The sequence below is a fragment of the Pleurodeles waltl genome, chromosome 9 (assembly GCF_031143425.1).
Source record: "Pleurodeles waltl isolate 20211129_DDA chromosome 9, aPleWal1.hap1.20221129, whole genome shotgun sequence".
In the NCBI taxonomy this organism is placed as follows: domain Eukaryota; kingdom Metazoa; phylum Chordata; class Amphibia; order Caudata; family Salamandridae; genus Pleurodeles; species Pleurodeles waltl.
This window is the reverse complement of record NC_090448.1, coordinates 572,082,176-572,109,459: the sequence shown is the minus strand read 5'-3', so window position 1 is coordinate 572,109,459 and position 27,284 is coordinate 572,082,176.

Sequence of the window (27,284 nt, the reverse complement as noted above, 5' to 3'; positions counted from 1 at the left end):
CTTCGGCTTAATAAACCAAGGATTGATTCATCTATCGTAGCGGCTGGTATTGAGTGACTTTGAAAGAAGATTTAGACATGCATCGATCAATAAAGTCGACATTGTACTGAGATCTACATGACTTTCCCTCTTTGGATATATCATACTAAATGTCATTGAGTGCTGTGGTTTTGCTGGATTATTGTGTAGTTTTTTATATACACATAGATCCAAATGCCCAATTCCATTTAGAAGTGCACCCTCCTTCTCAAGGTTGAGTTCACGCACACACACTAGGGGCCACATTTTCTAAAAGTGGAGCACTGCGTTGCGGCACCAACATTTAGGGGCATATTTATACTCCGTTTGCGCCGAAATTGCGTCGTTTTTTTTGACGCAATTTCGACGCAAAACTAACGCAAACTAACGCCATATTTATACTATGGCGTTAGAGGCGAATAGCGCCAAAGTTCCCGGAATGTGCGTCATTTTTTAGCGTGAACCCCTTCCTTGCGTTAATGATATGCAAGGGAGGCGTTCCCGTCTAAAAAATGACTCCCAGGCCTTTACGTGGTATTTATACTCCCGGGCAAAAGAGACGCCCGGGAGTGGGCGTTGCTAAAAACGGCGCATTTGCGCCGCTTTTTAACGCCTGGGTCAGGCATGGCGTTAAGGGACAAGTGGGCTCAAAATGAGCCCAGAGTGCCCTCCCCTGCCCCCAGGGACCCCCCCTGCCACCCTTGCCCACCCCAGGAGGACACACAAGGCTGGACGGACCCACCCCAGGGACATTCAGGTGAGTATTTTTTTTATTTTTTTTTTATAATTTTTGGTGGCATAGGGGGGCCTGATTTGTGCCCCCCTACATGCCACTATGCCCAATGACCATGCCCAGGGGACAGAAGTCCCCTGGGCATGGACATTGGGCAAGGGGGCATGACTCCTATCTTTACAATGATAGGAGTCATGTTGATGGGGGATGGGCGTCGAAAATAAATGGCGCAAGTCGGGTTACGACGATTTTTTCGACGTAACCTGACTTGCCCCATTTTAAGACGCCCATGCGCCATTTTCCCCCTACGCCGGCGCTGCCTGGTGTACGTGGTTTTTCTCGCGCACACCAGGCAGCGCCGGTCTGCTTGCGCCGGCTAACGCCATTCAATAAATACGGCGCCCGCATGGCGCTGCAGAATGGCGTTAGCCGGCGCAAAACTTTTTGACGCTAAACTGCGTTAGCGCAGTTTAGCGTCAAAAAGTATAAATATGGGCCTTAAAGTGCTGTGATACCTTAAAAACGCAGGGATGCGTCGTACTTACTGATATGCAGCGCACCCCTGTGTTTATCCCCTGTGCTGCACTAAATTTAGCTGCCAATGTAGGCATCCTTCCCCTATAGTGCAAGTGTGCTTGCGTTGAGGGGAGTGATTGTTTGTGTGCAGGAAGGTGTCTCTTCCTATACATAAACAATCTACAATGGCAATTTGACACTTCTACGTGTGCTGCAGAAGGCAGCACAAATAGAAATACCAAATCGTCATTTTTGAATGATTGTTTATGTGCAGGAAGGAACATCTTCCTGCACATAAACAATCATTCATGGCCTTTTGCTCTTTCTATGTGTGCTGCGGAATGTAGCACACATAGAAAAAGCAAAAACGAGGAGGAATAAAAGTATTGCAGGAACTCCTCTTTCTCAGTAGCAAACGTATTGATTTGGAGGATAAAAGGCGAAAGAACAATGTTGTTTCTTTGGTTTCCCAGAAGGCATTGGGGGGCCGAACATCCCGGCATTCCTACAGAAGGTGCTCCCCGCCCTCACTGGCATAACATTTGTCCACCATTGGAATTCCAAAGAGCACACCGCCTGAGATCGAAAAGACCAGAGGGAGCATCTCAACCCTGACCAATCATTGCTTGCCTCTTGCGCCACACTCAGGCCCGACAGATACTCATGGAGGCCCACACCCATGGACCGTTCCGTCACGATGATTATGAGATCCGCATCACTGCAGACTTCTTAAAAGAGACCAATGACCGTTGCAAGGCATTTTTGGCACTCCGGCCTCGTCTTCGCCAACTGGAAGTTAAGTATGACTTATTTGAACCAGCACACATGTGGATCCCCAAAAATGGGCAATCAAAAGACTTTTATAATCTGGAAGATCTACGTCTCTTTTTGGATGGGCTGACAACCACACCCATGGATATGACCCCATCAGTAGCACGCTCCAAGCTAGGTGAGGACTGCTCGGCACACCGCCTTCATATATGTCACTGGTTGGACGCAACAGCGGTGATGGCACGGCTAGACATAGAGGCAGAGACCTGGAAAGACTCCTGAGACCTCATGGAGACAGGCACCACCCACTTCTAGCTGTGGCGCACCACACTCAACCATCAGACAGGGACAAGTCCCGCTCCCCTCTCAAGCCTACGACTTCACCCGACTGAACTTTTGGCAGATGAGTGGATCAGACGTGCAGCAGAGACAGAGGTGGGGCCGTGAGTACTGCATTTCACACTGTAGGAAAGCACGCCTCCTACTGCATGATTGTATAACCTATGGGTTTAAATGAGCGGACTATGAACTTTTATTGAGGGGTGCACATACGTTAAGGTCACTCTCACTGCATGTTCCATTGTTTAGTCACTGCCTAGCACGATAATGCCTCCTCTCCTCTATTGCTCTCTAGGCCATCACACATTTCCCACATCATTTTGGGGCGGGTATGAGCTGGTGTAAGGATGGACCTCGTTCTACATCAAGTTCAAGTTCTGTTCATTGTTGCAGGTTATGTTGTTGTATATGCCTCCTGAATCTAGGATGCCCCTCTATCTATGCTGCTGCAGGCGTGGCATCCGTCAGACACCCTGGTCTATTAGCACACACCTTTAATAGCACCTCCTTTCAGCGACCAGGGACTGGTACCATGACCTCCGTCGGCACCCGCACACAACCCCTACCCCTTCTCTCCCTCCCTTCCTGTTCCCTCCCCCCATAGGTAAACTAGGGGTTCGGGCCTTTTATTCTGATACAGGCACTCTCCCCACTCCGGGTATGCCAGGACCTGCCCATACTATTCCCCTGCTTGGCTGCTTGCTTGTTTGTTATCATTGCCCTTTGTCTTCTGAATATCATCCACACACACACTTCTATCCTTCTAACCCCTCTGTCCCTCCTTCTTCCCCTCCCCCAGCCAGCCCCTCACTCCACCCCACCTCCGTGTGTCCTCTCGTGCCCCCACCCTCCCTGGTCTCCTTTGGGGCCCTCCCGCGGATGCGTTGTCTCTACAGGCTCGGATCCACAGTCTACAGCTCCGAGTCTTTGGGGGGTTGTGCCCCACCAGCACTAGATCGTTCTGTCATCTCAACTAACTTTTTCTCTGCTTTGCTGCTTTTCTTCCTGCCTCCTCCACACACCCTTCTTCCTCCCCCTCAACCCGGAACTTCTCGTTGTCTACCCTCTATTTTCCATTCCTCAGGCCCCTCGCTCTCTGTTTTACATCCCAACTCACCTTAAGTTCTCTGAGCCACTGTTGGTAGGCACCCGGCACTACCTCCGTCTCTTCATTTCCCCGTCTTTCCCTTTCTCTTTTCCTCCCCCCACTGAGCCTCACTCACTTCTTCTGCCCTCAAAGTATCCCCTCAACTCTCCCCCCACTATCCACCCTCCTCTATTCATCACTTCTTGGCATTGTGGCATGTAACGTTGCTGCCCGCATCCGCGCACTTTGCGTTATCTCTTGGAACGTCAATGGGTTGACCCATTACTTGAAAAGATCTTATTGTGCAAAACTCTTTCAGTATCTGTTGTTCACACATGGTCTGACCCTGACGGGAGGTACCTACTGCCCAAATTAAAAACTGGGAGTCAATCACTTTGCGTAGGTTCAGTGTATGCGCTCACACGTTCTAAACGCTTATCCCTTCTTCGCCTCAGCCATCTCCTTACAGAGATTGGGGCTACACGCTATCTCATTGGGAGTGACTGGAACCTCGCACGAGATGCAGTGCTTGACAGGACAGGCCCCATTGACATTAGCAACAATCCAGATAGGGCGATAAAGACGGATGTGCTAGCCGACCACGGGTAAGTGGACTATTAGAGACTAATACATCCGTCAGAAAAGGAGTATACTTTTCTGTCATTAGTACATGGTACCCAATCCAGACTGGACTATTTCCTTGTGCCTGTGCCACACAGTGGTGGCACAGACAAGGAACGCGCAGATACTGGAGGGTGCTCTCTCCGACCACTCACTGGTTACAATCTTAGTAGACCTCAGTCTCCCCTCCCCTGGACGCAAACCCTGGTGCTTTGCTGCACACCGCTACCATATGTCCCAGGGCAAGACACAGCTACGATCGCAGGTATCCACCTACCTGAATGACAATCAGGGTTCCGTCCCTTCCCCTAGATTACTATGGGCAGCCCTGAAGGCGACCTTGTGGGGGCAAATGATGCAAGACACAGCGTTACCCAATAGACAAAGAACGACTCGTCAAACAGAGATGAAAAAATTCCATTATATCTCCCACCCATCTGTATAGCAAAAAAAAACGACCACAGCTACGCAGGCGCCTCGAGACAGCGTGGATGGCTCTCAATGAATTGTTTACCTCTCAAGCTGAATATGCATTGCAACGCTTACAGGGACGGCACTACGAACATGGGGAAAAGGTGGGCAGACTCCTATCGGCTCAGCTTCGCCAGCTTGAAGCAGCGCAGGCTTTTCCTGCAATTCGTTCCGCGTCTGGTGAGATCCTCACTCATCCACAGAATATAGGCGGTCATTACAACATTGGCGGTAAAAGCCGCTTACCGCCGTGCAGAAGACAGCCGACACACTGCCGCAGCCGCGGAAATCTGCCATAGCTATTATGACCCAAAACACGGAATCCGCCAATATTCAAACACCCACACAAGTCCGCCACACCAAAGGTCAGTGATAAACTGGCAAAAACAAATCCTCCACCGTCACACCAACAGAAATACGCCCACACTATCACGACCCACGAATCCACGCGGCGGTCTTTCAACCGCGGTATTCCATTGGCGGTACACACCGCTGAGCTCAAAATACACACACACATACAAAACACTACCACATTGGATAATTACAAATACACACACCTGATACACATACACACACCACTCTCACACACCCAATACAATGTAAAACACACACCCACATCACCCACAAACCCCTACGACCACAATTACTGAGAAAAGGACAGAGAGAGACATCACCATCAACAATACTAGCATCCACAGGCACACACCACCATCACCCACATAACTTCTACGCACCTCACACTACACACCACTACATATCAGCACACTTATCACCCCACACACCACCCCACACATCACCTACACCACCCCATGGCACGGCAAAGACACCCCAGGTTCTCAGAGGAGGAGCTCAGGGTCATGGTGGAGGAAATCGTCCGGGTGGAGCCACAGCTATTCGGAGCACAGGTGCAGCACACCTCCATTGCAAGGAAGATGGAGCTATGGCGAAGTATAGTGGACAGGGTCAACGCAGTGGGACAGCACCCAAGAAATCGTGAGGACATCAGGAAGAGGTGGAAGGACCTACGGGGGAAGGTGCGTTCCGTGGTCTCAAGACACCACCTTGCGGTTCAGCGAACTGGCGGCGGACCCCCACCTCCTCCCCCACAACTAACAACATGGGAGGGGCAAGTCTTGGCGATTCTGCATCCTGAGGGCCTCGCAGGAGTAGGTGGAGGAATGGACTCTGGTAAGTCAAATCTTAACTATTACATCCCCCACCCTACCTGCATGCCAGCACATACCCCCACCCTCACCCTCACCTCCATCACTCTAACTCCTCACATATGTCCCAACATCACAAACCACACATCCTAACACCAAGTCCTGCATGCAACAACAAAGCATGGACACCCATCACTAAAGCATGGCCACTGCACATACCCATACACCCCCCTAAACCATCATCACACAAGGTCCCACACAGGAATGCAAGCACCGGGGTACACGGTCACCCACCCATTGCACACCATGCCACACACAGATGTAATAAACATCCTTTTATACCCCTGCAGGCCCCCTACCCAATGTCACCGGACAGGAGGGTCCACCAATGTCCACACCACCAACAGAAGAGGCCCACAGTGATGACAGCACTTCTGTCCAACTGGATCTAGATGACCAGCCCGGCCCATCGGGGACCTCAGGACAGTCGGTTCCCCTCACACTGGCATAGGCCACCACAGAGCTTCCCCCCTCTGGAAACACTAGCACAGCACCCACCCAGCGGGCCCATACCTCTGTCCCCAGGACACGTCAATCAGCAGTGTGTCCACCACTTTAGGGAACCCAGGCTAACCCACCACCCTAACAACAACAGGGACCTGGGGGCAGTGGTAGTGGGCACACGGTCCAGGGGACGGAGGCCCAGGAACACAGGGGAACTGGGAGGGCTGCTGTGCGACAGGGGGAGGATAGGCCAAGGGAACCCACTCTCCACAAGGCCCTCTCCAACATCATGGGAGCCTACCACCACTCCCAGGAGACAATGGCAATGGTACTGGCCAAGTTTCAGGAGACCCAGTGACTGCAGGAGGAACAGTATTTGGGCTTCAGGGAGGAACTCAGAGCCATCAATTCCACCCTGGGCACCATCGTAGGGGTGCTGAAGGAAGTAGTCAACACCAGGAGGGACACTGTGGCACTACAAGGGGCCCCTGACACTAGCCTGGATGATGACCTGCCCACCACCTCCGCCGGTGCTAGTGGTAAGGAGGCACCGCCACAGGAACACCACACCAGCACCCCACCCCCTGCCGAGGGAGAACCACCTCCAAACGGTCCCTGAGATCTAGGACAAAGACAGAGAACGATGCCAAGACCCCCACCAAGAAATGAGACCACCCTCAATGTCATCCTTCTGTCCCACTTTGTCACCCTGTCCATCCTTAAACTGCCCCAGCTCCACTTCCTATGCCCATTTGGGCAATGTACCTGTGAGACTAATAGACTGGACTCTGCCATGGACATTCCTCTGCCATCAACCCCTCACCATTTTGCTACCCCCTCCAATATTGAGCACTAAAATAAATACCCTTAAAGCACAAAACAATCTGGAGTCAGTCTGTGATTTCGAAATAGTGTATTAGCAATTACTGTGGCAATAAGCTCTTTCATTTGTAATGTCAACATACCTATGTCACACAGCTGTAGTCCATGATGAATCAAAGCAGAAGTCACACTGTGGGACCCACATCTGTGAAATCGTAAGGGAAAGTGACAACTCAGTGACCATACACTGGGTGAAAACAACAGACAGTAGAGAGGTAGGAGTGTTAAAGTACATGTAGTAGGCAGGTTTGTATTCTTACCTGTGTTTCACTGGAAATATTGCTGGATCACTGAGTCCTTGTTGTGCATGTCTTCTTCTTCTGCTTCCTCGTCTTCACTGTCCATAGGCTTCACAGCTGCAACAACACCGCCATGTGGACCCTCCTCCTGCAGAAAAGGCACCTGTTGTCTGTCGCAAAGCCAAGTTGTGAAGCATACAGCAGGCCATGATGATCTGACACACCTTCTTCGGTGAGTAGAATAGGGATCCACCTGTCATTTGGAGGCACCTGAACCTGGCCTTCAGGAGGCCGAAGGTCCGTTCGATCACCCTCCTAGTTCGCCCATGGGCCTCATTGTAGAGTTCCTCTGCCCTTGTTCTGGGATTCCTCACTGGGGTCAGTAGCCATGACAGGTTGGGGTAACCAGAGTCACCTGCAAATGGCGAGGGACAACTGTTAGACACACACTAGAGTTATCTAATGAGATGGAAAGTGAGGGTATGGCAAGGAACAATGAAAAATGTGAGCATTCACGGGCATGCTATCGTTTGTTGTGTTTTTGTTTGTTCACACTGAAATTCCTTTAGAAAGAGTCATTAAACGTGTTCTTCAAGAGATTGTGAATGCTTTGTCAAGAGTCATGAAAATTGTTTCTGGGCATTTCGTGTGCATGAAGTGATATAGCTGATCCTGTATTGTGCACGGCAGAATACTTAACTGTGATTTGAGACTCAAAATTGAAGGTTACACCAGTCTATGAATGCATAGGGGATTTACAGTACCCGTAATTGGGCACCAACTTCACCTTGTGATTAGATCAACAGAGCTTAAAATAAACTAAGAGTGGCTGAACCTTATCGCTCTCGTAATACCATTTTAACCCCTGCTGAGACTGTAGTCCTTGCTGTGTCAGTGGTACATGGTGTTTGTTGATTGTCCAAAAACATGATACCAGGAGCCAACAACTGTGCTGCAGCTCACAATGTTTCTTCATTGTGTTTAGACTATGCTTTATTTCATGTGGTAAAATCTATAGAATGAAAAATGGGCATATAGAACCAGCATTTTTTAAATGTGCCTCAGTTATTGAGTTTAGGAATTATTTCCACAACTCTGAACATGGGTTTACCCATACTATCATGTGATTCAAAGGGCATTGTGCAAAATGTATTCTTTCTTGCTCTGTGGTTGATATGTGGAAGCCAAAAATAGAGAGAAGTTCAATTGATAATAACAAATGGTGTTCTATTCTATATTTCCACATTTTTCTAATTGTAACGGATGGGTGGTTCTGTCTCCTGCAACCGAAAATACATTAAAACACAAGGTGAAGACATACATTTTTTCAATGGGAAACAGCACAATTTGAAATGTGGTAGTAGCAGCATTTGGGCCTGTACTTCGCTGACACCCAGGGAAGCCTACTAAAGCCAGACATTTCTGAGGACTAGACACCAAGGAGAGTACAGGGAGATGTGACATACATTAATCCCATAAGGCTTTCTTATCCAGAATGCCCTGCAAACCTCAAATGTATGCTAACATCATGCATTTTCCTCACATTTGTGTGAAGGAATGTCCCAGGATCTGTGGCAATCCACAAAATTCGTTCCACCCAGCATTTCCATACTTATCTCTCTGTAGAAACTCCACAACTGGTCTGGCTGGGATTTTTGCCCGTAGCACACTAAGCTCCAAAACACAACATAACATTTTCACCATGAAAAATGACCCATTTTGGTAATGTGGGGAGCTGTGGTATTTGAGCCTGAAATCAGCTATCACCCAAGAAAATCTACTAAATCTAGACATTTCTGAAAACTACACACCTAGGACAGTCAATGGCAGTAGCCCTCCAAGGTTCTTACAAATATTTGTTACCCAGAATGCCCTGCCAACCCAAATTTTTGGCTAAAATTACACATTTTCCTCATATTTCTGTGAAGGAAAGTTCTGCAATCTGCTGGGACACTCAAAATTCCTAGAACTTAGTGTTTCCACACTTCTCCTGATAAATATGGGATCCCACTTGTGTGGCTCATTTTGCCCATGACCGGAACAGATGAAAAGTGTGGCCATAAAAGTCAATGTGGTCTTTACATGGTTCCTGTTTGGCCTGCTCCCTTTGGGTGTAATATGGACCTCATTTTGAGGTTGACAGTGGTAGAGCAACTATTTAAATGCTACGGCACCCCTATAACTAGGTACCAGGTAGTGAAGTGTGCAGTTGTATGGCTTCTCTTTTTTTCCACTTTATTATTTTGTCTCACTTGCTTCCCTCTGGTATTTTTGTTAAAGGTTCAGTACCTACCTCTCAGTTTTTTATTTTTCTGTGCTCTTTTCAGTACCATCAATCCTCTAGCTTAGCCCTTCTTGGAATCCCGGGGTTCTCCTCCAGTTCCTGGTTGGTGCAAGAGCTAGTATCTGCCTTAGAGTTTGGTAAGTTGATTAGTTGCTATTCAATAGATGAGTGGCTATTTCTTGTCTTTATTTCTAAATTTGTGCTCCTGTTTTCCTCCTCTTGCTGCACCTGATTCCAAACACCATGTGTGTAGAGAAGTAGCCTCTTTGTAGCATGGTTCCCCCACTTTTGGCCTGTCTGTGAGTGTATGTTAGTGTGTTTTTACTGTGTCACTGGGATCCTGCCAGCCAGGACCCCAGTGCTCATAGATAAAAACCTATATGTCAGTATATTTTGCCTGTCTCACTGGGACCCTGCTAGCCAGGACTCCAGTGCTCATAGTTTGTGGCCTAATGTATGTGTTGTCAGTAGTGCTTGATTGTGTCATTGAGGCTCTGCTAACCAGAACCTCAGTGCTTATGCTCTCTCTACTTTTAAATTTGTAACTATAGGCTAGTGCCTTCATTTACCAATTTCAATTGGCACACTGGTCCCCCCTTATAAGTCCCTAGTATATGGTACCTAGGTACCCAGGGCTTTGGGGTTCCAGGAGATCCACATGTGCTGCAGCATTTCTTTTGCCACCCATAGGGAGCTCAGACAAACCCTTGTACGGGCTTGCCATTGCAGCCTGCACGAAATAAAGCACACGTTATTTCACAGCCATTTTCACTGCATTTAAGTAACTAATAAGTCACCTCTATGTCTAACCTTCACTAGCTGAAGGTTAGGTGCAAAGTTATTAAGTGTGAAGGCACCCTTGCACTAGCAAAGGTGCCCCCACATAGTTCAGGGCCATTTCCTCGCACTTTATGAGTGTGGGGACACCATTACATGCTTGCACTACATATAGGTCAATACCTATATGTAGCTTCACAATGATAACTCTGAATATGGCCATGTAACATGCCTAAGATCATGGAATTTTCCCCCCACTCCAAATCTGTTATTGGGGAGCCAATTCCATGCATCCTGGAGGCTCCACCATGGACCCCCAGTACTACCAAACCAGCTCTCTGAGGCTTGCACTGCAGCTACAGCTGCTGCCACCTCACAGACAGGGTTCTGCCCTCCTGGGGCCTGGGCAGCCCAGTCCCAATAAGGTAGAACAAAGCATTTCCTCTGAGAGCAGGATGTTACACCCTCTCCCTTTGGAAATAGCTGTTACAGGCTGGGGAGAGGTAGCCTCCCCCAGCCTCTGGAAATGCTTTGAAGGGCACAGATGGTGCCCTCCTTGCATAAACCAGTCTACACCGGTTCAGGGACCCCTTGTCCCTTGCTCTGGTGCAAAACTGGACAAAAGAAAGGGGAGTGACCACTCCTTTGTCCATCACCACCCCGGGGGTGGTACCAGAGCTGCTCCAGTGTGCCCCAGACTTCAGCCATCTTGCTTTGCAAGGTGTGGGGACACTCTGGAGGCATCTGAGTGGCCAGTGCCAGCAGGAGATGTCAGAGACCCTTCCTGATAGGTCCTTAGCCGATAAGGTAGCCAATCCCCCTCTCAGGGCTATTTAGTGTCTCTCCTGTGGGTTCTCTTCAGATTCTGCTTGCAAGTTTCCTTCAGGAATCCTCTGCAACAACTTCAGACTCTTCTGATGTCGGATCAACCACAGCCTGCTCCAAGAAATGCTGTAACTGCAAAAAAACTGCCTAAACACCACATTTCTTTTAGCAACCACAGCTGCAAGTCAGCAACTGCAACAGTTTCCACACTGTGCACATTCTGGGGACTCCCTGTCTTCATCCTGCACCAGACAGCCTAAATAAATCTCCCATGGAGTGACAGAGTCACTCCCCTGCTCCAAGCTGGCACCTTCCAAGACAACGACCTGCACCCTGGGACTCCTCTCACAGCGAGGAGCGTGCTCCTAAGGACACAGAGGGTGGACATCATCGACATAGACTGTCCTGAGGTCCTGCTGACACAATTTGGAGGAGGTAAAACCTTGCCTTCCCTGAAAGCGATGATACCCCTGTGTACTGTGTCTTCTTCACCTCCTGAGGCCTCTGTGCACTCTTTGCAAAATTCCTTTGTGCAGAGCCTGGCCCAGGTCTCCAGCACTCCATCCTGTGATGCACAACTCACTGAATTGTTCTCCAGCGGCGTGGGATCCTCTTTTGTTGTGCTGCATCAACCACTTTTTGCACCTCCTTTGAACCCAGATCCTGCATCTCCCGGGGGTTCTGGATGATATCCTGAGGGCTCTTTAAAGTGCTGAGGGCCGCCCTCTTCCTCCTCACATAGACGTGAGGCCCCCAGGTCCCTCCTGGATCCATCCAGCGCCATTTTAATGCAAAATGCACTTTTTGTTGTAGCCAAGGCTTGTTGAGACTTCCAACACGAAATCTCATCTGCAATGATTTTAACGCCGTGGGACATTTTTGCATCATGCAGAAAACCACTGGCATCTTCCTAGGGTGGATTTCTGAAGTCTTCAACTAACCATTGACTCCTTTTGTACCCTCTTCTGGGTTGGCAGGGGCTCCTGTCCTTCCTGGAACGTCTTTCGACTTCTGGACTTGGTCCCCTTCCTTTGCAGGTCTTCAGGTCCAGGAATCCAGCAGTTGTTCTTTGCAGACTTGTTTAGCTGCTGCAAAATCCCAATCACGAGGTGTAGTGTGGCCTAAGGAAATTTGCAGTACTTCACTCCTGCTTTTCTGGGCTCTGGGGTGGGGTAATTTACTTACATTTACTGTATTCGTGCTCCCCCAGTGATTCTGCACACACTACACTTGTCTAGGGGGGAATTTCTGATTTGTATTCCACTTTCTTAGTATATGGTTTGTGTTGCCCCTAGACCTATTTTCTCCCATTGCAATCTATAGCATTTCCTATGTTTGCATTGTTCTATGAGTATTTACTTGTCTAATTTTGGTGTCTAGTCTATATATTGTGTATAATACTTACCTCCAGAAGGAGTATTGTCTCTATGATATTTTTGGTACTGTGCCACCCAGATAAATACCTTTATTTTTGGTAACACTGAGTATTGTCTTTACTTGTGAATAAGTACTGTGTAACTATAAGTGATATTGTATGAGCTTTGCATGTCTCCTAGTTCAGCCTAAACTGCTCTACTATAGCTACCTCTATCAGCCTAAGCTGCTAGAATACTACTACTTCACTAATAAGGGATAACTGGACCTGGTATGAGGTGTAAGTACCCAACGTTCCCATTACAAACCAGGTCAGCCTCCTACATTGGTGGTGCAGCAGTGGGTAAGTACTCGCAAATGCTTTACCACTTTGTTACCTGTGCTTTTCACAAGAAAAGCTTGCTCCAATACTTAGAACATATATAATATATACCTAGAAACAATTTTCTAACTTTCTTAAAAGTTCTTCAAACTTTGCAAAAGTTTTCCAAAGTTCTGAAAAGGTTTCTCTTTTCTCTAAAAAGTTAGCTCTGTTATTCTACTAACTTGTTACTCACTTTCCTAAACACTTTTTTTCTTTCAATATGTCTTCTGTAGAAGCTACCCCTAGAGTTGTCAAGACTACCTATGAGAATCTAAACTGTAAATGTTTGAGGGGTCCCTGCATTGAAAGAAGTTTAGGGATTGGGGAGAACCTCAATAAGGAGTTCCTCTTAAACCTTCTCCTCCAGGATGACCAGGGACTCAGCACTGGTCCAGATCAGACAGGGGAAGAGGTAGAGGATGACTCCAACCAGGAATACTCAGAGGAGCAAGATGATAATCCTGGGGAGGGTCATTCCACAGATCTATCTGTCAACAAACCCCCTAGTATAACTGGTAGTGGGAAGGGTTCACACTCAAGTAGGGCTCCCTTCACCCCTAGAGGCCAGGTCACTAGAGTGAAACCTGTTAGAGATAGGTCTGCCTCTAGAAACTCTCATGTTACCTCTGTTTCAGAGGCTTCACATAGTTCTAACCCTGAGGAGCAGTCCCTAGATAGAGAACTTAGAAAGATGAGGTTAGAGGAGGCCAGACTGAAGCTAATGCAGCAGCAGTGGGCCTTAGACAAGGAATCCCTGGCTGTGGAGAAAGAGAGGCAGGGTTTGGGGTTAGTTCCCCATGTTGGCAACAGCAGTTTTAGTAATACAAATGTTAGGGAACCCTCATTTGATTCTAGAAATCTGCATAAAGTTGTCCCTTCTTACGAGGATGGTGATGACATCAACAAGTGGTTTGCTGCACTTGAGAGGGCCTGTAAAGTACAGAGGGTCCCTCATGTGCAGTGGGATGCTATCCTTTGTTTATCCTTCTCTGGCAAAGGTAGAGACAGACTTCTTATTGTCAGAGAGGATGATGCAGATAATTACCAGGTTTTTGAAAATGCACTCTTGGATGGTCTAGGCTTAACCACTGAACAGTACAGACTTACGTTCAGAGAGACCAGAAAGGAGTAACCACAGGACTGGACAGACTTTGTAGACTGTTCTGTGAAGGCCCTAGAAGGTTGGTTACATGGCAGTAAGGTGAATGACTATGAAAGCCTATATAACTTGATTTTGAGAGAGCATATTTTGAATAATTGTGTGTCTGACTTGTTGCATCAATATCTTGTGGACTCAGCTCTGACCTCTCACCAAGAATTGGGAAAGAAGGCAGACAAATGGGTCAGAACAAGGGTGAGCAGAAAAGCTCATACGGGGGGTCACAAGGTCAGCAAGAAGAAGGATGGTAAGTCACATGACAAGTGTGGGGACAAAGATTAAAAAATCATCAGAGTCTTCATCGGGCCAACAAAACTCCTCTGGGGGTAGTGGGTCCAAATCCTCTTCTCATAAAGATAACATACCTTGGTGTTATTTGTGTAAAGCCAAAGGTCATTGAGCAAATGTTCCTTCTTGTCCAAAAAAACCCACCAAACCTCCCACCACAACAACCCCAACTGCAACCACTAGCGCCCCTAGTAATAGCAGTGGTGGTGGGAAGAGCACTACTAATAGCCAATCAAAGGGTGTAGCTGGGCTCACCATCGGTAATATAGTTGGGGTTGGTCTAGTTAGGGAAATCACTGAAGCTGTTTTAGTCTGTGCTGGTGGCACTGACCTAGCCACTTTAGTTACTTATCCCCTTAACATGGATGAGTACAAGCAGATACCCCTGATTAATGGTGTTCAGGTTGAGGCCTACAGGGACACAGGTGCCAGTGTCACAATGGTGAAAGACAAACTGGTTGCCCCTGAGCAGCACCTACTTAGTCACCAGTGCCAAGTGACAGACGTCCACAGCAACACTGTTACCCACCCCATGGCTGTTGTGAATCTCAACTGGGGGGGGAGGTTACTGATCCAAAGAAAGTTGTGGTAGCCACAGATTTACTTATAAAATGTCTGCTAGGCAATGATGTGGAGATTTCAGCTTAGGCTGAAGTGGAGTTGGAGGCCCATTCCTGGGCATATCTTTGCTCTTACCAGGGCTCAGGCCAAGAAACAAAGAGGACAGGGAAACTTGGATCTTGGAACATTGGACCAAGTGTTCCCAAAAACCAGGGGTAGGAAGGGCAAACCCTTGTCCACTATCCCCCCTCCACAGATGATTCCCCTTTTGAGGAATAGGAATTCTCCTCCTGTGCAGAACTTACACCAGAGGAGCTGGAAGCTGATACAGCTAAGCTTTTGAATGCAGGGGGGCCTGTCAGAGAAGATCTGAGTGTGGCACAGCAAACCTGTCTTACATTGAAGGGTTTCAGACAGCAAGCTGTGAAGCAGCAAAATGGGGGTGTCAATGACAGCCACAGAGTTTACTGGGAGAATAATCTCCTCTATACTGATCCTAAACCTGGTGCCACCAGGAGACTGGTCATCCCCCTTCAGTATAGGGAATTCCTCCTAACTCTTGCTCATGACATTACTTTGGCTGGGCATTTAGGCCAGAGTAAAACATGGGACAGACTTGTTCCACATTTACACTGGTCCCATATGCCAGAGTACACAAATGAGTTTTGTCGCTCCTATGTCACCTGCCAAGCCAGTGGCAAGACTGGTGGCACCCCAAAGGCCCTCTTAATCCCACTGCTAGTGGTTGGGGTACCTTTTGAAAGGGTAGGGGTTGATATTGCTGGCTCCCTTGACCCTCCAACAGTTTCTGGCAATAGATTTATCCTTGTGGTAGTAGACCATGCCACAAGGTATCCAGAAGCTATCCCCTTAAGGACAACTACAGCACCTGCAGTGGCAAAATCCGTCCTGGGAATATTTTCCAGGGTGGGTTTCCCTAAGGAAAGTGGTGTCAGACAGAGGTAGTAACTTCATGTCTGCATACCTCAAAACAATGTGGAAGGAGTGTGGTGTTACCTACAAGTTCACCACCCCTTATCATCCACACTCTGATGGATTGGGTGGAAGGTTTAATAAAACTCTCAAAGGCATGATCATGGGACTCTCTGAAAAACTCAGGAGATGGGATGTCCTCTTGCCATGCCTCCTTTTCGCCTACATCGAGGTACCCAAAAAGGAAAGGGCTACAGCCCCTTGAACTCCTATTTGGTCACCCTGTTAGGGGTCCCCTTGCTCTTGTTAAGGAGGGTTGGGAACAACCTTTAAAACCTCCAATGCAGGACACTGTGGACTATGTACTTGGCCTGAGAAGTAGAATGGTTGAGTACATGAAAAAATGCCACTAAAAACCTCCAGGCTAGCCCGGAGCTCCAAAAGCAATGGCTTGACCAAAAGGCTGTCCTAACAGAGTTAGACCCAGGACAGAAGGTGTGGGTATGGGAGCCTGTGGCCCCAAGAGCACTCCAGGACAAATGGAGTTGACCCCATCTCATTGTAGAAAGGAAAGGTGAGGTCACCTATCTGCTGGACCTGGGCACTGCCAGAAGCCCCCTTAGGGTGCTTCATGTCAACCGCCTAAAACCTTACTATGAGAGGGCTGACTTAACCCTGCTTATGGCTACAGATGATGGGCAGGAGAAAGAGATTGACCCTCTCCCTGACCTCTTCTCCAACACTGAAGCTGATGGCTTAGTGGAAGGAGTGGTTCTTGCAGACTGCCTTACTGCTGAGCAGAAGGAAGACTTTAAAAATCTCCTTGGACAGTTTTCTGAACTGTTCTCACTCACACCTGGTACAACTACTTGGTGTGAACATAAAATTGACACTGTAGACAGTTTACCTGTCAAAAGTAAAATTTACAGGCACCCTGACCATGTCAGAGATTGCATAAAATCAGAAGTTCAGAAAATGTGGGACCTTGGAGTTATTGAGTCTTCTGATAGCCCCTGGGCCAGCCCAGTTGTGCTTGCCCCAAACCACATAGCAAAGAAGGAAAGAGAGAAATGCGGTTTTGTGTGGACTATAAGGGTCTCAATACACCAACCAAAACAGATGCTCACCCTATACCCAGGGCAGATGAGCTAATAGATACACTGGCATCTGCCACGTATCTAAGCACCTTTGATTTTACTGCAGGGGATTAGCAGATCAAAATGTCAGAGGATGCTAAAGCAAAAACTGAATTTTCTACCATAGGAGGGCATTATCAATTCAGTTATGCCCTTTGGTTTGAAAAATGCACCTGCCACTTTTCAGAGGCTGGTGAATACAGTCCTCCAACGTTTGGAAGCTTTCAGTGCAGCATACTTAGATGATATTGCTGTATTTAGCTCCACCTGGGATCAACACCTGGTTCACCTTTGGAAAGTTTTGGAGGACCTGCAAAAGGCAGGCCTAACTATCAAGGCTTCAAAGTGCCAGACAGGGCAGGGGAAAGTGGTTTATCTGGGCCACCTAGGAGGTGGAGAACAGATTGAACCACTACAGGGGAAGATTCAGACCACTATGGACTGGGCCCCCCTACTACACAGACCCAGGTCAGAGCCTTCTTAGGTCTCACTGGGTGTTACAGGTGGTTCATTAAGAACTATGGCTTCATTACAGCACCTCTTAATGAACTCATGAGTAAGAAAATGCCTAAAAAGGTATTATGGACAGCTATCTGTCAGAAAGCTTTTGAGGAGCTTAAGCAGGCAATGTGCTCTGCACCTGTCTTAAAGAGCCCAAACTACTCCAACAAATTCATTGTCCAAACAGATGCTTCTGAATTAGGGGTGGGGCTGTACTATCACAACTTAACTCAGAGGCCCAGGAGCAACCTGTTGCTTTTATTAGCAGGAGTTTGACCCCTAGAGAAAATCAGTGGTCTTCCATAGAGAGGGAGGCATTTGCTGTGTTCTGGGCCCTGAAGAAGCTGAGACCCTACTTGTTTGGGACTCACTTCATTGTTCAGACAGACCACCAAACTCTATTATGGCTTAAACAAATGAAAGGAGAAAACCCTAAATTTTTGAGGTGGTCCATTTCCCTACAGGGGATGGGCTTTACAGTGCAACATAGACCTGGGAGTACCCACTCCAATGCAGATGGACTCTCCTGATATTTCTACTGAGACAATGAAGACTCATCTGGGCAAGGTTAGCCTTATTATCTCTCGTTTGATGGGGGTTGTGTAGGAAAATACCATCTTTCTTGGCATGTTACTCCCAATTTCACCTGTATGTCAGTATGTTTTTGCCTGCCTCACTGTGATCCTGCTGGTCAGGACCCAGTGCTCGTAGTTTATCTCCTAATGTGTATGTCTGTATAGTGCTTGACTGTGTCACTGAGGCTCTGCTAATCAGAACCTCAGTGCTCATGCTCTCTCTGCTTTTATATTTGTCCCTATAGACTAGTGACTTAATTTACCAATTTCATTTGGCACACTGGACCCCCCTTACAAGTCCCTAGTAAATGATACCTAGGTACCCAGAGCATTGGGGTTCCAGGAGATCCTTATATGCTGCAGCATTTCTTTTTCCACCCAAAAGGAGCTCAGACAACCCCTTTCACAGGACTACCACTGCAGCCTGAGTGAAATAACGCAGACGTTATTTCACAGCCATTTTCACTGCACTTAAGTAACTTATAAGTCACCTATATGTCTAAACTTCACTTACTGAAGGTTAGGTGCAAAGTTACTAAGTGTGAGGGCACCCTTGCACTACCAAAGGTGCCCCCCCTCCATAGTTCAGGGCCATTTCCCAGAACTTTGTGAGTGCAGGGACCCCATTACACGAGTGCTCTACAAATAGCTCAATACCTATATGTAGCTTCACAATGGTAACTCCTAATATGGCCAGGTAAGGTGTCTAAGATCATGGAATTGTCCCCACATTCCAAATCTGGTATTGGGGAGCCAATTCCAAGCATCCTGGGGGCTCGACCATGGAACCCCAGTACTGCCAAACCAGCTCTCTGAGGCCTGCACTGCAGCTACAGCTGCTGCCACTTCACAGACAGGCTTCTGCTCTCCTGGGGTATGAGCAGCTCAGTCCCAGGAAGGCAGAACAAAGCATTTCCTCTGAGAGCAGGGTGTTACACCGTCTACCTTTGAAAATAGGTGTTACAGGCTGGGGAGAGGTAGCCTCACCCCAGCCTCTGGAAATGCTTTGAAGGGCACAGATGGTGCCCTCCTTGCATAAGCCAGTCTACACTGGTTCAGGGACTCCTTGTCACCTGCTGTGGCGCGAAACTGGACAAAGGAAAGGGGAGTGACCATTCCCCTGTCCATCACCACTCTAGGGTTGGTGCCCAGAGCTCCTCCAGTGTGTTCCAGACTTCAGCCATCTTGCTTTGCAAGATGTGGGGGCACTCTGGAGGGCTCTGAGTGGCCAGTACCAGCAGGTGATGGCAGAGACCCCTCCTGATAGGTCCTTACCTGATAAGGTAGCCAATCCCCTCTCAGGGCTATTTACGGTCTTTCCTGTGGGTTCTCTTCAGATTCTACTTGCAAATTTCCAGCAGGAATACTCTGCAACTCCTACTTCATCCTCTGACCTCGGATCAACTGCAGCCTGCTCCAGGAACCGCTGTAACACCAACAAAGTATCCATAAGGGATACTTTTCTTTAGCAACTTCAGCTCCATCCAGCAACTGCAACAGTTTCCATGGTGTGCACGTTCTAAGGACTTCCTGTCTTCACCCTGCACCAGTAGGACTGAAGAAATCTCCTGTGGGGTGCCGGAGTCACTCCCCTGCTCACGCAGGCACCTTCTGAATCGACAACTGGTTCTCTTGGACTCCTCTCACAGTGACAAGCATGCTCCTTGGAACACAGAGGGTGGACCCTATCGATACAGAGTGTCCTGAGGTCCTGCTGTCGCAATTTGGAGGAGGTAAGACCTTGCCTTCCCCCAGAACGACAGTTCCCCTGTGCCCCGCGTCTTATTCACCTCCTGAGGCCTCTGTATACTATTTGCTAAATTCCTTGTGCACAGATTGGCCCAGGTCCCCAGCACTCTATCCTGTGATGCTCAACTTGCTGACCTTCTTTTGTATTGCTGCACCAACCGCATTTTGCACCTCCTTTGTTCCTGTGTCCTGGGACACTCGTGGGTGCTATCTGGTGCTCTGAGAGCTTTCTAAAGTGCTGAGATCCCCCTCTTCCTCCTCACAGAGAGTTGAGGCCCCCAGGTCCCTCTAGGGTCCAGATAGTGGCTAGTTGATGCAAAATGCAACTTTGCAAGAACCAAAACTTAGAGGAATCCAGTGCCAAAACTCACCTACATCCAACTTCACAACGTGGGACATCCTTTGCATCATGCAGGAACCCATTGACATATTCCTAGTGTGCATTTCTGCCGTCTTCGTTCAACCAGGGACTCTTCTTTTGCACCCTCCTCTGGGTTGGCAGGGGCTCCTGTCCTTCCTAGAACTTCTTTCGACTTCTGGACTTGGTCTCCTTCTTTTGCAGGTCTTCAGGTCCAGGAATCCACTGTTTGTTGTTTGCAGACTTGGTTGGTTCTTGCAATAATTCTAATCACAAGATGTAGTGTGTCCTAAAGAAATTTGCAGTATTTTACTCCTGCTTCTCTGGGCTCTGGGGTGGGGTGATTTACTTACCTTTACTGTATTCTTACTCTCCCAGTGATTATGCACACACTACACTTGTCTAGAGGGGAATTTGTGATTCGCATTCCACTTTCTTAGTATATGGTTTGTGTTGCCCCTAGAGCTATGTTCTCCCATTGCATTCTACAGCATTTCCTTTTGTTTGCACTGTTCTATGACTAATTACTTGCTTTATTTTGGTGTTTAGTGTATTTATTGTGTATAATACTTACCTCGAGAAGGAGTATTGCCTCTAAGATATTTTTGGTACTGTATCACCCAAATAAACTACCTATATTTTTGTTAACACTGAGTATTGTCTTTACTTGTGTATAAGTACTGTGTAACTATAAGTGGTATTGCATAAACTTTGCATGTCTCCTAGTTCACCCTAAGCTGCTCTGCTCTAGCTACCCCTATCAGCCTAACCCTGCTAGAACACTACTACATTTCACTAATAAGGGATAACTGGACCAGGTATAAGGTGTAAGTACCCAAGATTCCCACTACAAACCAGGCCAGCCTCCTAGAAGAGGTGGTTGTTCTGTTATAGTAAGCCAGTGTATTTGAAAGCCAGCACATGGAGTGCAAACCACTGATTTTTTTCAAGCATTATGGAGGGTCTTTGTTGTTTTTAAGCTTTTGGGAAATGTGTTCCTATCTGACATATGACAGTTTTGTAAGGTACTTTAACTTTGTATTGTGTACAATGTGCACTGTTTGAAGTGTAATTTTTATAATGGGAAGAATGAACAAGAACAGCTTAAATAGTTCAATTAAATGAGGTCAAAGTGTTTTGTATAGATCATGTTGCTAAGGGTCAAGACTTGTTTCAACAGTATATGCTCAAAGCTCCATTTTGTCATAGGGCAGTACGAACGAAAGTTGAACTTGGAGATTCTGGGGATGTAACTGCATCCCTGTGGAGAATAAGAATGGGTACATCCACCTGTTTTTGCTGCAATTACCCAATCTGCAGCCTGTACTAAAACAGAGAGTGGTTGGCTTTTTAAATTTCTGAACTGCACTGTTTACAACTCACCCAACAACGCATATATTTTCTGGTTTAATTCTTTCTTCATTCCAATTCTCCATGCTCCTGGTAAATGGCCAGTTGGAATCTCCGTTAACACTACTTAGCAGGTGTTTCCAGGAGCCAGGGAAAATCCTACGGCACCTTACTCATCAAACGTTTAGTAAATATTAGTCAAAAGACAGAGATAGAAGTATTGAAAGTGACAACCCCTGGTTTTTAACCTTACTCAAGTACCCACAGACTAAATAAATTGTACTCAGATACGTGAGGTAGTTTAATGTTTAGCAGAGTACCCCAAAGGTAGTAGTGGTTTATTCAACTGCACATCCTATAAGTTTCAAAAAGTAATAATGACATTTGTATAGTTCAAACTTGGTGCTGAAAGGTTAACTGTGCCCTACTACCTCAGAATATCCAAAACATGTAGTCCACAGGAGCACATATAATACACAATAACACAGCAAAACCACAGCACTCAATGACATTTAGTATGATATAGCTAAAAGGAAAAGTCAGGTAGATCTCAGTTCATTGTCGACTTTATTGACTGATGAATGTCTAAATCTTCTTGCAAGGTCGCTCAATACCAGCCATTATGACAGGTGAAACAATCCTTGCTTTATCAAGTCATACAAAACCAGCCAAAGATGGGTGTTCCTGCAATGCGGCCATGCTGATTTAAGAACTCACCCTAACTGGCATAACATTTGATCCACCACTGGAATTCCAAAGAGCACACTGCCTGGGATTGAAAAGACCGGATGGAGCATCTCGACCCGACCAATCATTGCTTGCCTCCTGCGTCACACTCAGGTCTGACAGATACTCATCGCACCAGCACCCATGGACCATTCCGTCGCGACGATTATGAGATCGGCATCACTGCAGACTTCTCAAAAGAGACCAATGACCATCGCAAGCCATTTTTTGCACTCCAGCCTCGTCTTTGCCAACTGGAAGTTAAGTATGGCTTATTTCAACTGGATTGCATGTGGATCACCAAATATGGGCAATCAAAAGACTTTTATAATCTGGAAGATCTATGTCTCTTTTTGGATGGGCTGACAACCACATCCATGGATATGACCACATCAATACCACCCTCCGAGCTAGGTGAGGACTGCTCGGGCACACCGTCTTTACATACGTCAATGGATGGATGCAACAGCAGTGATGGCACGGCCAGACATAGAGGCAGAGACCTGGAGAGACTACAGAGACCTCATGGAGACAGGGACCAGGGACTTTCAGCTGCAGCGCACCACACCCAACCATCAGACAGGGACAAGTCTAGCTCCCCTCTCAAGCCTACGACTTCACCCGACTGAATTTTTGGCAGCTGAGTGGATCAGACATGCAGCAGAGACAGTGGCGGGCTGTGAGAACTGCACTCCACACTGTAGGAAAGCATGCCTCCTAGCGGCTAAGGTTTGCCAGCGGGAAGAAGCGCAGGCTATTCCTGCGTTTCGTTCCGCTTCAGGTGGGATCGTCACTCATCGACAGGATATAGTCTGAGAGTTTGCAAACTATTATCAGAACCTATACACATCGCAAACAGAGACTAGCCCTGCCCAATTAGAATCCTGTTTAAACAGTGCCCATCTTCCATGTTTGACGGATGAAGGAAGGGCCCTATTGGGGGGGGAAATCAGTGAGATTGAAATCACGCAGGCTATATCTCACATCCCATACCGTAAATCGCCAAGAGAGGGTGGCTTCCCTGCAGAATTTTACAAATGGACTGGTCAGGAGATGGTGGATCTCCTCTACGATGCCTTTCAGGAGGCTAGAAGTGAGGGGTCAATGGGCTCTATGTCCAACAGACCAGTGATAGCGGTCCTCCCTAAACCCGGACGATTCCCTCTCATGTGAGGCAGGTACCGGTCTATATCACTCTTAAATAGTGATGTCAAAATTCTCACCAGTATACTGGCATCCCACCTACAAAGAGTTCTGCTGGCTTTAATTCATCCCACGCAAGTGGGATTTGTCCCAGGACACACATCCTGGAATCATCTCTGTCTCCTTTCACATGTCTTATGGGAAATGAGGGACAAGCCGGAAGAATCTCTGGCACTGTTCCTTGACGCTGAAAAGGCATTTGACCGTATCGAGTGCGGCTACTTGTTTGCAACATTATGGAAATTTGGACTAGGTGACCCTTTCATTGCCTTGGTTCGATTACTCTATGAATGTCTGTAGGAGGCTGGCCTGGCTTGTAGTGGGTACCTTGTGTAGTGCTTTCCTCTTATTTAGTTTCTAAGCACTAACATAACACAACAGAAATGCACTTCTGAGGTCAAAGAAGACTTTTATTGTTGTTAATTCTTCCCCAACCACAATATTTATGAATGACGAATTAGTAGCTTTCAAGTCCGCGTTAATCAAACAAAATATATCAGTTTGCAATATACACAGCAGGTTATATTTATAAGATATTGAATGCAAAGCAAAACAAATACTTCACCGTGTGGGAACTATCTACAGCTTCATCTTTCTAAGGTCTGCAAGCTGATGACCCCTGTCAGCCGCGAGAAAGAGATTCATCTACCCACACGGGATTGCTGGCAGCTGGCGCCAAGCTCCAGCACGAGGTCCGGCAGATTCGAATCTGACTCTCTGCAGCCTGTTACTTTCGTTACAAAGGTGTGCCCCCTCCTCTCAGACCTGGGAAACTGAGCAAGCCTTTTGGAGACTGGCCAGGTCTCCAAGACTACTCCTGTTCCCAAGCTCAAGCAGAGAGAACAACACCATGTACTCTCTCTTATCATGTCTAGTCTACTGTGAGAACAAAACATCTTGGTTCATCTTGTGCAAAAACACAGCTTGGAAAAATACAGCTTGGATTCTCAACTGCAAGATCTAACTCCACGTTAAAGGCAATAGGCAGCTAACCTAAGTATCAAATGCATGTTAAAGGCAATAGGCAGCTAACCTAAATATCAAATGCAATGTCTAGTGTCATGTCAAAGCCAATAAGCATCTAAGCTGAATACAAAATGCAATGTCTTATATCATGTCAAAGCCCATAGGCAGCTGAGCTGAATACAAAATGCAATGTATAATATCATGTCAAAGCCAATAGGCAGCTGAGCTGAATACAAAATGCAATGTATAATATCATGTCAAAGCCAATAGGCAGTTAAGCTGAATATAAAATGCAATATATAATATCATGTCAAAGCCAATAGGCAGAATATCTAATAGCATGTCAAAGTCAATAGGCAGCTAAACTGAATACATCATGTCAAAGCCAATAGGAATGCAATGTCAAAGCCAATAGGCGGCTAGACTGGATACAGCATGTCAAAGCCAATAGGCAGAATACAGAATGTAATGGCTAATGCAATGTCAAAGCCCATAGGCGGCTCAACTGAATACAGAAAGTAATGGCTAATGCCATGTCAAAGCCCATAGGCGGGTAAACTGAACAAAACATACCATGTGCTACTGGTGAACATTGAGCAACTAATATGCGCAGTGGTGAAACACAAAGTCATTGGTCAAAACAAACTCCATCAAATGGCAGTACACCTTGTGATACTTACACCCTGTTCCAGGTCCAGTTATCCCTCAATATTAGAATAGAGGTGTTTTAAGCAGCTTAGGCTGATAGAAGGTAGCTATGGCAAAGCTTAGGCTGAACTAGGAGACATGCAAAGCTCCTACTATTACACTTATATCATATAGCACAATATCATAAGAAAACACAATACACAGAGTTACTAAAAATAAAGGTACTTTATTTTTATGACAATATGCCACAAGTATCTCAGTGAGAACCCTCAGTAAGAAGGTAAGTAATATACACAAGTTATATGTACAAAAACCCAAAACATGTAAGTAAGAGTCAGAAAAGTAATGCAAACAGTGTAGAATTAACAATAGGATGAAATAGGTGAACATAGGTCTAGGGGCAACACAAACCATATACTCCAAAAGTGGAATGTGAATCATGAATGGACCCCAGACCTATGGGAGCCTGTAGAGAGTCACTGGGACTGTAAGAAAACAGTCAGGGTGCCCAAGATACCCCACCCCAAGACCCTGAAAAGTAGGAGTAAAGTACACCTACTGCCCCAAAACGATACAATAGTCATTATAGGGGGATTCTGCAAGAACCACAAACATCCGCAAAGCACTGAAGACGGATTCCTGTACCGAGGACCTGCAAGGCAAGGGGACCAAGTCCAAGAGTCGCAATAGTGTCTGGGGGGGCAGGAGCCCAGGAAACCCCGGATGAAGATGCAAGGAAGCTGCCTCCGGATGGAAGAAGCTTAAAATTCTGCAACAACGAAGAGAGCTAGGAACTTCTCCTTTGGATGGAAGATGCCCCACGGCGTGCTGAAGGTTGCAAGAGTGTGCAGAAATACCGCAAACAAGCCTTGCTAGCTGCAAAGGTCGTGGTAGAGGTTTGTGAGTGCTGCTGGGGACCAGGAAGGACCAGGATGTCACCCCTTGGAGGAGGAGACAGAGAGGGTGCTCAACAACTCAGAGAGCCCCAACAGAAGCAGGCAGCACCCGCAAAAGTAGTGGAGCAGGCACTTAGAAGATTTGTGAACCAGAGCTGGCTCAGAGTCACTAAGGAGGGTCCTACTATGTCGGAGTCCAACTCAGAGGGTTGAGCACTGCAGGATGGAGTGCTGGGGACCCAGGCTAGGCTGTGCACAAAGGAATCCTTGGAGGAGTGCACAGAAGCCGGAGCAGCTGCAAATCACGCAGTTCACAGGTTTGCAGTCTAGTGTGGGGAGGCAAGGACTTACCTCCACCAAACTTGGACTGTAGGATCACTGGACTGCGGGAGTCACTTGGATAGAGTTCCTGTGTTCCAGAGACCATGCTCGTCAGGATGAGAGGGGACCCAGAGGACAGGTGATGCAGTTTTTCGGTGCCTGCATTAGCAGGGGAAAGATTCCGTCGACCCACGGGAGATTTCTTCTTGGCTTCCAGTGCAGGGTGAAGGCAGGTGACCCCCAGAGCATGCACCACCAGGAAACAGTCAAGAAAGCCAGCAGGATTAGGCACTACAATGTTGCTGGTAGTCGTCTTGCTACTTTGTTGTGGTTTTACAGGTGTCCTGGAGCAGTCAGTGGTCGATCCTTGGCAGAAGTCAAAGAGGAAAGTGCAGAGGAACTCTGGTGAGCTCTTGCATTCGTTATCTGAAGAATACCCCAGAGGAGAAACTCTAAATAGCCAGAAAAGGAGGTTTGGTTACCAAGAAAGGAGGATTGGCTACCAAGAAAGGTAAGAGCCTATCAGAGCGGGTCTCTGACGTCACCTGCCGGCACTGGCCACTCAGAGCAGTCCAGTGTGCCCCCAACACCACTGAATCCAAAATGGCAGAGGTCTGGGACACACTGGAGGAGGTCTGGGCACCTCCCCTGGGAGATACTGGTCAGGGGAGTGGTCACTCCCCTTTCCTTTGTCCAGTTTCGCGCCAGAGCAGGGCTGGGGAATCCCTGAACCGGTGTGAACAGGCTTATGCAGAGATGGGCACCATCTGTGCCCATCAAAGCATTTCCAGAGGCTGGGGGAGGCTACTCCTTCCCAGCCCTTCACACCTATTTCCAAAGGGAGAGGGTGTAACACCCTCTCTCCGAGGAAATCCTTTGTTCTGCCTTCCTGGGCTGGGGCTGCCCAGACCCCAGGAGGGCAGAATCCTATCTGAGGGATTGGCAG